At 43.1% G+C, this 12,606-nt stretch overlaps 1 protein-coding gene across 2 annotated transcripts in view; it reads left to right on the top strand.

Annotated features, from left to right (window-relative positions):
- The window catches only part of LOC138580897 (gastrula zinc finger protein XlCGF57.1-like), a 134,432-nt gene that overhangs the window by 19,281 nt on the left and 102,545 nt on the right, over positions 1–12,606 (top strand). Inside the window, exon 1 of one of the 2 annotated variants that reach the window (XM_069651804.1) lies at positions 9,048–9,202. The exons of the other annotated variant lie outside the window; for it this stretch is intronic. The gene's annotated coding sequence lies outside the window, so the exon portion shown is untranslated. Of the gene's footprint in view, positions 1–9,047; positions 9,203–12,606 lie in introns of those variants that run through there. 2 annotated transcript variants of the gene reach the window in all.

Genomic DNA, 12,606 nt, shown 5'->3' with positions numbered 1-12,606 from the left:
AATTTGAACAATCACCACACAAAGCTTTTGATGAAAAAACATGCAAGGATTTGCCAACTGTATATGTGGATGGTTGTGCTTTTCACATTGAAAATGACAGTAATAAACAATTAGTGGCAGGAATAGGAAATGTCTGGTTGAAATGTGAAGGCGTTCCTAGTATAGGGATGAGGATTGGAGATAGGAGCAGTCAGGTGGCGGAATTGGCAGCTATCTATAAAGCAATTGCTACTGCAGTTGATAAAAAGTTCAGTGAAATTGTCCTGGTGACTGATTCTGACTATGCACGGAATAGCTTTGTGGAGTATTTGCCTGGTTGGAAAGCAAGAGGCATGGTTACATACAACAAAAAGCCACTTAAACATGGAAAAATGATACAAGCCATAGACAAATTGGTGTCAGAAAATAATTTAACAATATACTGGAGAAAAATTCGTGGGCATTTAAAAACACCAGGAGAGGATAAGGAGGGAAATGATAAGGCAGACCATCTGGCTAAGATTGGGGCTGTGATGGGAGAATTGCTACCTATTGATTATTTAATGGGTGAAATACAAATTGATGCAGTCACACGTTCTAAAGCACCAAAGGAAGTAGATCAACCGGTGGTGCAGTGGAGTCATGACACGCCAGACCAAGATTTGATTGAGGCACAAAAGAATGATCAAATTTTAGGAATCTATTATAATCATTTGATAGATCCTGAACAAAATCCTTTAACAGAAAATGATTGTATGGGAAAAGAAGAGTTGAGGGTGTTATTAAAGAACAAAACACGAATTAGATTACAGGATGGACTCATGATTAGAGAGTCCATAACAGGGCAAATACAGTGGGTAGTACCCCTTTCATTCAGAGGACTAATGCTACACCATGCACACGATGCCATAACTGCAGGCCATAGAGGTTCACAAAAGACATTAGAAATACTAAAAGATTATGCTTACTGGCCACATATGTCCCAAGATGTGGAATTATATACTAGAGGATGTCTAGTATGCGCCCAATTTAAACCTGCTTCACCAATGCATAGAGCACCATTGATGAAAAGAGGCCTAACTCTCCCATGGTCAGATTTGCAAATAGACTATGTAGGTCCTTTAAAAAGGTCGAGCAGGGGACACCGCTATATTTTGAGTGTGGTATGTTTGATGTCAAAATGGATTGAGTGCATTCCCGCACCAGATTGTAGTGCGCAAACAGCAGCCACATTGCTGGTGAACCATGTGTTCTCAAGGTTTGGGTTGCCACAAAGAATTGAGTCAGACAGAGGAAGTCATTTCACAAGTACTCTAATGAGTAAGGTATGGCAAATACTAGGTGTGAAAAGGAAACTACATATCGCATATCGGGCGGCGTCTTCAGGTACAGTTGAAAGAAGCAATAGGTCTGTTGTGGACATTTTAAAGAAATTTGTGGCAGAAGCAGGTTCCAGCTGGGATTTGCGTTTACCATTGGTTTTGATGGCAATCAGGTCGACTCCTGCCAAAGCATCAGGTGTTAGCCCCCATGAGGTCTTAACAGGTAGGAAAATGGTGTTACCACAACACCTACTATACAGAACACATGAGCAAACTCTAGTGAGTGCATCCACAATTCATGAATATGTTGATGAACTGAGGAGGCATTTGCAACATGCATTTGCTTTTGTGCAGAGAAATCTGGAAAGAGCTGCTGACAGTGCTAAGTCATATTATGACAAAAAGACATCAGTAAAGGAATACAATGTAGGGGATCAGGTGTACAAGTTTCATTTTGGAAAAAGTAAACAGAAAAATTCTAAATTTCTGGCAGCCTGGCAGGGGCCATTCCGAATTATAGATAAAGTCTCTCCTGTAGTGTATAAAATTTTGAAAAATGAAGGTGAAACAGCAATAGAGCAGTTTGTCCATGTAAATCAAATCAAACCATGCCATCCCAGACATGAGATCAGGCAGCTTGAGCATGTGGAAACGGATAGAGTCCCTTGAGAAAATAAATGGGTGTGATCAGGAGGCAGTGACAAAGAAGTTAAAAAAAAAAAAAAGTTGATTGTTATGATGGCACATAAACACTGTAATATATGTGAAAATATATAATATAAATAAATAAATAAATAAATGCACATATAACGGAAGCTCGTGGTTGGTGTGCAGAGAGAAAGTGTATTAAATATTGAATGCTGTTTTATATGTGTTTGTTTTCTTTTAACTTGTGTTTAATTTCAGAAAAAAAAAAAAAAAAAAACGAAGTATTTTTACCAAGCATGTTTTATTTTTGGCAAAAGGATGAAGTTAGTATTGTGCTATGTACTTAATCTGTTTATTTTCTATTTTGATTTAGACGATTAACATTATTTGATCGGAGGTTCCGGGATCAGAGGCCACGGGAGACGATGGAGTCCTGGAGTCCCCTGGATGAAGACCAAAAGATGCCTGCCTCCAGGTGGAGGTGAAGACAAAATAACCGGAATGCCAAAAGAGATGACTACTGTGGATTCAAGATTGCCAAGATGAAAGAGTACTCGAATGAACCGAATAACATCGCTGGCCGGGACATACCAAAAGAGACAAAGCAAAAGTTCCGGCATATGAAGTTCCACGTATTTATTATTTTAATTATTTATTTTAACTTGTTATATTACTTATTTGTTTTAGTTAGTTGTTTTATTTCATTGTTTTTAATTGACTTGGAAAATTTAAACTTAAAGTAATGCCACTTCCACTGAGAAGGCAAATGTGGAACATTTTATGAACTGATGGACTCAGATGAAATGTTAATTGCAAATTTTCATTGATGCACATGAATATTCATTTTGTTGGATTGCTATATTGTAAAAAAAAATAGAACAAGTTGTTTTTAGGAATTGGCTTGGATTATAGCCAAGTTCTAAAAACAAAAGGAGGGTATATGTAAGGATATTTGGCATGTTACAGCACAGAGTACAGCACTACTGCACAAGTAGCATTACAGCACTACTGCACAAGTAGCATTACAGCACTACTGCACAAGTAGCATTTTTTTTTTGCAGCACCACCACAAGGGTGCGGTGCATTGCTATATGGGTTAGCAGATTAACAAGGAAAGACAGGCTATTCAGTCAAAAAACGATTTTAACATATAAGATGCAAAGCTATTTTTACAGTTAAAAGCACACGTGTTCATTTAAAAATGCACACTATTTTTCACCTGAAATGCCTATATTGCTAGAGACACATTTGAAAATTAACAGCTAACATATTAACCATTAACCTGACTAATAAAACCTTATTTTAATATAAATCACTAATAAAATGTGTTCTCTACTGCAGAATTAGGCATACTTTGAAAACCAGTTAAATGAGTGTGCAGATTTTTTTTCCTCTCTTCTCTGCCTGATTATCCGTGTTGTTGTGCACAGTAACTGCAGGAGGAAGGAAGTCAGATTTGCAACAATTGCAAATGTATAAGCGAAGCTATTGTTAAAGAGTAGGAGGATGAGAGATGATGGATTTCATTGGGACACGTCATAAAGAGGGCTGAGAGGAAAGTTTTAGTGGGCAGTAGCAGGGAAAAAGACAGGCAGACATCTTTCTGCACTACTGGGGAGAAGACCTGGCTGTGGGGGTGTCCTGCTGCAGTCGAGACTGGGGAAAGCTGAAAGAATTACCTTTCCACTGGCAGAGGCAGTCCTATCTGAAAAAGCTGAGAATTCCAGGCAATGACCCCGGCTTGAGAAGGCAAGCGTTCCTTTTTGTTGGAGTTAAGCCAAGAGAGCCACATTCACAGAGAGAAGACTCTGAACAGATAAGGTAATTACCTAACTGGGGGAGCTGTGTGTGTGCACGAAAGTATGCAGTCAGTGTAGAAAAATGAAAGTCCCGTGCGTGTCTTAATCAAGTGCTAATGTTGCAATTTAAGTTCTGTTCTCCGCCACTATAATTGCAGTGTGTCATTGAAAATGCTTTGATTGTTCCCTTTTATTGCTGTAAAGAATGAGATCATGTCTAAATGCAAATTTTATAATACAGAAAATATTTGAAAACAGACGGGTGGTTTATTTTCTATTTACCATTACAATGCCAATGATGTGGGGAGATTTTTAAACAGTGCAATGGTCATTTTAAGACAGATGTGTGTATGTCAGAATCAGTATGAATAATTGTGAGTGACTGTAGTATAACTTGTTGGAGGTACATGAGCCAACGGGAAGAGAGACTCTCTGAACATAGCTCCCTATCGTATATAAGGTAGTGGAAATTACCACAAGACTACCACATATAGCTCTCTGTCGTAAATAAGTCAGTGAGTTTGCCCATGGTGGCGCACCAACACTATCACTGGAAATTGTGGTTTCCCTAGAATGCAGGTCTGAGGTCTCTCTAGTGATCACACGAAAAATCTAAGCGAAGATAAGGGATTCTGGACATTGGGGCCACAAATAAAATAAGGGAATTATGCTCACCAAAATACCACCAACCACGTATACCAAATATGCAGGTCTGGGTGCTGAAATAATGCATGTCCATTGTATTATTGTTGCACATGGCCAAATCTGAATACAAAGAGTGATTATTGCTAAGTTATTTCTCGGCGGTAATAAAATACCGTCAGGCCCCAAATCTCCACAAAATACCCTACAAACCACAGAACCGCAAGATTGCCGTATTCGAACCTGCAACCGAAGTTGACTCGACTGTCGAAGTTTGGTCTGGAGTGCACCGGGGGTCGGTGAGTAATTGCAACCCAAACCGGTGGCCCCTAGCTCATACATCCATTTTTACGCACAAGTGGCCCATCAAGGCCCCCCTCCTTTCCACTGCTAGTGTGAACTATTCCCAACTCTGGGAACCTGGTCTGCCCTATTTGGGAGACCCTCCACGGATAGTGTGAACTTATTGTGCATCACTTCACCTGCCTTCCTGAGCTGCTAAAGACCCTACAAAAGACCCTGTTTCGCCCATCTGCGCTACCACATGCGCCAGCACTGCAAGTACATTTGAGCAATAAGCTCCTCAAATTAGGGGACTGGACTGCCTTTGAGTTAGGCTTGTGATTACTGCAGAACTACCTGCTTCCTTCCCTTTTCTAGGTTGTGGATCCATTTTTGTGCATTAACCCTTTAGGCCCCCCTTGGTCTTGTATATATGTATTTTAGTAGGATTGTGTTGTTTTAAAGGTGTTACTGTTAATAACGATTGTGTTGAAACTCAAAGGCCTTGAAATAAATGTATTTGTATTTTTAATATATCTACACCTGACTGGGAGTGGTTTGTAAGTGTCCTTTGCTCCGGGTGCTCATTGAGGTCTTTCAGTCACCCTCACCCCTCCTTAGACCTAGTCTTGACCTCCGCCAATGGTACCTTGATTGTTCTGGCTTGTTCAGAAGGTTACTCTGTTCCAAGAAACTAGGCTGGCCTTCTGAACCTCTGCCCAACAGGTCAGATTTTAGAAATCCGTCTTAACAATGCATTGTCACTAAAAAAACAGGATGAGACCACAGCCATTCGGACTGACGGTATGGTAGTCTTAGGCCCAAGTGGCAGGCTGTTGGCATGATTAATTGCTGACTCTGCAGTAGGGTGCTGGAAAGCAATGCGGAACACGGATGCAAACAAGAAGGGATTGTATGCAGCAGGTGGAATAGTTTTAATCTATTGACTGCTGGGGATGGTGGGTGGGAGGGGAAGAGGTGGAGGTAGACCCGAGGATACCACTGACACCAAGGGTTCTTATCACATGATTAGGTACAGCAGCAGCATCTGAATGTGATGATGGGCCTTATGGAGAAATGGAAGAAATATTTAGCTGGATACGCTCCTGAAGCCGCAAACGACACCTTTGCAGGATCGTCCAAGGCCATATGCATTCATTGTAAAATATTGAATGCTTTACCTTCTTTCTGTAAAAAACAATGTGATACCCCGGTGTTGTGTCCTGGACCCAGGGCACCGGGTTCAGGCACACCTTTTGCTTGGGGTCACCCAGCTGACACACGTAGATGCAGGGATCACCCTGCGGGACCATGAGCACACGGTCAGATCATGGCCTGGGGGCACTCAGGCTGTCATGATATACAGTGCCGGAGTTGCCCAGCAGGGCCACCAGCAGAAAAGTGCAGAGTTGCCCGGCAGGGGCTCGGCTGACATGGGGGCCTCAGGGACAACATTGCCCAGCAGTGGCACGGTCCTGCTGAAAGGGCCCAACAGGGCAGGCCTCTGTGTCAGGATCGGCGGGTGGAGGCTTTGGGACTACTGGAGGCATTAACCTGTTCAGAGTCATGCTCTAGTCCTCATTCAGCATGGCGGTTTGCCCTATAACTTCCGGCTCCGCCCCCTCCTCCAGTGCGTTGTATCTGTGTACCCTCCCGTTACTTCGCTCGTACTCTTGTGACTTTGCTAGTAATCTTTCTTGTGCTTTTTCCTTTTTCTTTTTCCCCGTGCCTGTGCATTTTCAGTCCTACGTTATCCTTGTGTTGCTAATCGTCCCTTTCACACGGCGTTTTGCCGTGTTTCCTTACTACCGTTTTTTTTTTTTCTTGCCTTCACTTTTGTATTTACTTTCACGGCGCTCGTCGTTTTTTCCCTTCTGTAGCTTCCTTCTTCCTCTGCGTTGCAGCTCTTGCTTCCTTTCTTATCACTATACTTTCACGGCGCTAGCCGTCTCCCTTCTACTGCCTTTATTTTCTGTCCACTTAAGTATTTGTTTCTTAGGTTTATCCACCCTTTCTGCCATTCCCGGATGGCAAATTATCAGCCTTCTCACTAATTGGACTGTTACACTCGCTGGACTATTGGTCTTTGGAACTACCATCCATCCATCCGAATATTACCTTATCCAGGGTTTTTTCTGCCTTTCGGCTTTTTCCCTGGGGCGAGGCTGGCCCCCTGAGGGGCCCCCGGGGGCAGGTTCTCAACTCTGTCACGGTGGCCTCTGGAGGGGCCAGACCTTACTTACACGACAGAAGAGGTGGGAAGTTTAAGGAAGACAATTCCACGAAGAAGAACCCAAAGAAGTCTGAAGCTACACTTAAGGAGAGCTCTTCGGAAGACTCAGGTGAGGAAAAGGGGGAGTTTGAACCAGAGCCTGACACTCTGCCTGCTACGCAGAGCCAGCATTGCGCTGCAGGAAGAACGATACAGCAGGCAGGAGTCAGTTGGTATCGATTGATGAGCCGGAAACGACCCGTCCCTTTTTATTGCGTGAGTCACATGGTCACAGCATTTGACATTAGCACGAGCCCTAGGAGGGACTCATTATCCTAAAAGGGGTGGCACACCACACCCGGGTCTGGGCGTTACATAAATAGAATAAATAAAATAAAAATATTAAGTAACCCTGTTCTATAAAGTTTCCTTTTCATCCGCATGAATTGTGCTATAAAGAGTTAGGTTTTAAAGGTTAGGTTTTTGCAGGTAGTTTAGAAATTGAAGAACATGCTGCTGTCTTTTTTTTTTTGTATTGCATTGCAATATAATAATATAGGTTTCTTGCTGCTCTTCGAAATTCCATTGTTTGGGCTTAGTTTCTTCCATAAAAGAAAATTCAGAGCTCTCAACTCGCACGCTTTTGTCTGATGCCACACCCTTGCAATCAACTGACAACCCCCTTATACGCCCATACATTTCGATGGTTCTCACCCGCCAAAACCAAACGAATCTGTTCTCCCCCCAGCTTGAAACCTATGAAAATGAAGTCGATAGAATGTAAATACTCTGTAGTGCGCATATTCATATACAACTTCTTTCTTTTTCTTCTCTAATTTCCTCCTCTGTCATTAGTTACTACTGATACTTAATAAGAGTGTAATTTTCTACTTCTTCACTTGGAATAAGATCATAATATTGAGGCCTTTTTTGGATTTTAACATGTCATAGAAGGGGTTTGATTTGGGACTGCAAGAGAGATGTATTTTTTGGAATTATTGTATTATCTTATGGTATTGATTTGAGGATTACAAAAAGGATTTGTTTTTTGGGATTATTATATGGATATTGAAAGGGTGTTTTAAAGGATGCTAAAAGAACCTTTTTTTCTTCTTCTTTCTCTCTTTTCTCTTTGCCTATTTCCCCTTCTTTTTTACTCTTTCTTTCTTCATATTTTAGAGTGTTTTCAATTGTTATGTAGTATTTTTGATAAATTGAGGGTGAGGCATGGGGTGGGTATGGAGATATTGGGTTTTGTTTATGTGTAGTGAAATGATTGTTATGAACATTGTTTTGGTTGTATTGTATTATGGTTTGAGAAAATAATACATTTGTTCAAAATCCCCAAAAAATAATGATAAAAAATATATATATATTGAGACTGTTTTCAATGTTTTCAGTCTTTTCTATCGTAATTCATGTTGTTTGAAAGATAAAACAAATAGAACTTTGAATCTGGGTAGGCCTTCTACAATTTGGCCGACGAAAATGACAGCTTTAGAGACATTTTTGGATTATTTCTTGAGACATACAGTTAGTGCACAAATGTTATTAATGAGACACACTTTCTTCCTCTCCTCTTTCTCTTCTCTTCTTTTTCTTCTTCCTTTGCTTTATTGTTAAGTACATTTTAGCAAGTCATATTTAATTATCAAGTTTGTTCATCTGTAATTCTGCTTCGATTGTTCGAATCTACTCGTATCATGTATCATGTGTTGTTTGATATATAACATAAAAAAAAGTTGAATTGCAAAAATGAAGTCTTTCAAGAGGAAAACATGGCCGGCTTCTTCGTTCAAAACTGCAGTTTAAATGCAAACAAAACCTAAATCCTAAAAACCTACTTTCACTTGGAAAACATGAGCAGTTTCTTTAAATGCTTCGGAAACTGCAGATTTGTGGGGATGAAGGGGGCACGGACTTTCAAATAAATAAACATGTCTTGACTAATGAAGGTTTCATGAATCAAACACGAACAGCTTCTCCTCGCTCACCAGTGCTAAACGAAGCCACTGATGCCACTGCCCAAAAGTAGACGCAGGCGTGCCTTTCTACTCTTTGACAGGTTTAAGCTTGCCGCCTGTCATGCCCTCAGTTCGGCTGTTTTACACCCGCCCTTAGTGGGTTCGTCACTTCCCCCGCCAGCTCCTTGAGGAAGAACCAATGGGGAGGCTCGCTCGCTCGCTCGTCCAATGGGTAGGCCGATTCCAGACTGGAGGAAGGAAGAAAGCATCTTTTTCGTATTGTCAGATTTGGGAGTTTAAGCTGCTTTTTCCTCCCACGGGCCAAGCTTCGTGTAAAGCTTTGGTCGAAAGCAGGTTGGTTTATTTATTAAATTGTACTGTAGTGCAAAGTATCTGTAGCTTTTGTGAAACTTGTCCAAACTCGATCGCAAGGCCGAGGGTGGGCGTGTTTATAAATAGGGCTGATCACAACAAACCTAGACGTCCAGGCCTGGAGACTTTGTAAAACCCAAATAAAGGCGAGAACCTTCCAGGAGGAGAGGTTATTCGATGTGTTTTATTTGTCCACCTCTCCTCAACCATATCAGCTTCCCAACCCTTTTAGCTCTTGCTACCGATGTGCCCCACCATGGGGTACCCCTAACTTATACCAACGCCTGGTCGCTCCTTTGTCCAAAAACTCTGCCGAGATATTTCAAAAAATCACGTAGGACGTGTTCACGAGAACGCCCGGTTGTAGCGGGCTTCCCGGCGTTCCAGACAGTCTTGGGGGGAAGGGGGGGCAGGGGTACGAGTACTGTACGCTTAATTCCATCACTGCTGGTGGATTCGTTTCTGGGTGCTTTGGAGTCCATAGCCGGCCCACGGAGCTTCATAAGCTGCATCCTCGTGCATCTTTTTAGCGATGCATCCCGTTTGTGTCACGGAGCCTACAGTCGGGTCTCAGAAATCTCTAACAATGTAGCCTTGCCTAACGATCTTAACCTGCTGCATTGTTCTTGCAGCTTCCCAGCCAGGCTCACAGTTTCCGTGATGCGGCTTGCTGACAGATAGTAGGGTTACTTACTGCTGGTGGACGTGGAGAGAAGGAACCAGTGGTACTCTGGCTGCTGCATCCAAACAGGAGGGGAGTGTGGGGGTGGTGAGATGGGCAGAACGGTGCTTGACTTTTGGTTTGTAATCTTCGTGGCTCTTGTTGCTAGTCTAGATGTTGGCTGGAATACTTTTAAAACAAATGATACTAGATTCGTCCTTGATAGAAAGAACAAATGAATATATTAATAAAAGGTTACACACCACAACTGCTCACTCGCCACCCGGTTATCTCGCCGATACCCTGGTCTGACCACCACTGAATCACCTTCAACATTATCACCTCCAAGGACCCTCAACCACCCTCCACCCCCCTCCCAGCGGCACTCTCACGCAGTCTGAAACTCCTGACCCACAACAACCTAGCTCAACATCTCAAGGTACCAGCCCTTCTCTAACAACCCTGAAGTACTTGCCGACGACCTCAAAAAGACTGTATCCCAGGCCGTCGACTTGGTACCACCTCTCTCCCTCAAAAAAGAAAAAAAAAACGAGCACTGTAACGCGTGTTTTACCCAAGACCTCTTGCAGATGCGTGCTCAAAAAAGAACTGCCCTCACCACTTGGGTCAAGAACCCGACTGAAGTCACCAAAACCACCTTCAAAACAATTTCTAAGCTCTACAAAACCGCCAAAACCACATCTTATAATACCAGGATTACCAATGCTAAATCTGAAAGCCGAAAAATCTTTGCCATATTAAGAGAACTAGAGACCCCTTCTGTCCCACCTTCATCAATTGTGAAGGATGAATCCTGGTGCAATTCCATTCAATCTGCCATGCTAAAAAAAACTAGAGTCCCTACAGGCCCATCAAAAGGCGATCACCAAAATGATCACCAGTTCTGAAAGCTCCCATGCCCGCACCACCCATTCCAATTCCTCCCCTCCATTCAGCTTCAAAGACATGACCGAATCAGAGGTCTTCTCACTCCTCCAAACCATCAAACCCTCCAACTGCAAAGGTGATGTCTGTCCAGCACAAGTCATCAAGGACTGTGCACCATCCCTAGCCCCGATCATCACGGCATTCATTAATGCCTCTTTTCGCACCGGCTCTGTCCCACTGGGACTAAAGGAAGCGTGGGTGTATCTGCTTCTCAAGAAACCCTTCAGTGGACCCTGCCTGCCCAGGCAACTACAGGCCCATTACTACTGTACCATTTCTACTGAAAATACTGGATAAAGCAGCCTACCTGCAAATTCAGAAATTCCTAGAGGACAACCACATCCTTGGACTCAGACAATCAGGGAGGCGTCATGGGACCAAAACGGCTCTCCTTGACCTAAAAAACCAAATCGATGACCGCAGCCGCCTTTGACTTGGTCGATCACAAAACCCTATGCCAACACCTACCCTCTGTGGCCAACTTCTCTGACAAGGCCTGCAAATGGATAGACTAATTTCTAAAAGACAGAGTTATGAAATTCTTCTGACGCCTCCTGTGCTGACCCGAGTACTATCAAATGCGGAGTTCCGCAAGGCTCATGCACGGCCCCTACCCTCTACAACCTCTTCACGAGGCCCCTGTTTCAAATCCTGGACTGTTTGGGCATCTCATACAGGAACTATGCAGATGACACCCAGGTACTGATCCCCCTATCGGGAGACTACCTTGCCGACCAGAGTACCCTGGACTCCGTTTACTCAACAATCTAATACTGGATGGCAGAAAACTGGCTTTGCCTCAACAGTAAGAAGACCGAGCTTCTGCTTGTGGGTTCACCTTCCACCCTGAGTAAACTAGGCACTCAATACTCCTCCTTCACCATTGACAACATTCCTATCTCCATCTCACCTTCCATCAAAACCCTGGGTGTCTTCTTAGAACCTGATGTGACCATGAACAGGCACGTTAATGCCATAGCCTCCACGTCAGCCTACCACTCCAAGCTCATCAATGCGGTCAGACCTTTCCTATCGCAACAAAATTGGCTAACCATGGCCATGGCCATCATTGGATCAAGGCCCGACTACTGCAATGCCCTATTCATAGGCACTTCTGCCAAGATTGTGGGCAAGCTCCAAATTGTTCAAAACAACGCGCTCAGAGCCGCCACAGGTCTCTCACGTAAAGAACACATCTCAGAACTCAGGAGACAGGCCCACTGGCTTCCGGTTAAGCAAAGGATCATCTTCAAAGCCCTAGCTCTGACTCTCAGGTGTCTCCATAACATTGTTCCTCCATATCTAGCACAGAGAATTATCAAACCCTCTACCTCCAAACCATCTAGATCTCAATACACTAACCTGATATCCGTCCCTAGAACTTGCAAAGCCCGTGCAGGTGGCTCCAGCTTCCCTTCAGTCGCACCCACTCTGTGGAATGCCCTCCCGCCACACCTCAGGCTCATTGACTCTCAGCGTTTCGCAAAGCAGTCAAAACAAACCTCTTTGTCTGATGTATCTTGTGTTGTAATCCTGTACGCTCATAAAACATGCAACCTTGTATTATGAACAAGTTCTCTCATGTGCGGCTTAAGTGTAACCCTTAAGTAAGCCTGCTTTAGCTCTGATAAAGCGCCTCGCTGCCTGCGGGCTGCTAGTGCGCTCTACAAATATAAATAAATAAATAAAAGGAACTATTTGATTCATCTGTGCATGCAAATTAAACTAGACACTATTTGACACATCTCTTTAGAACATGTTTGTAATTGTGTTTTAC

The sequence above is a fragment of the Ambystoma mexicanum genome, chromosome 3p, assembly GCF_040938575.1.
Source record: "Ambystoma mexicanum isolate Mex_15411 chromosome 3p, UKY_AmexF1_1, whole genome shotgun sequence".
Classification (NCBI taxonomy): Eukaryota; Metazoa; Chordata; class Amphibia; order Caudata; family Ambystomatidae; genus Ambystoma; species Ambystoma mexicanum.
The sequence above is the reverse complement of the archived record's forward strand: the minus strand, read 5'-3'. Positions and strand labels throughout refer to the sequence as shown.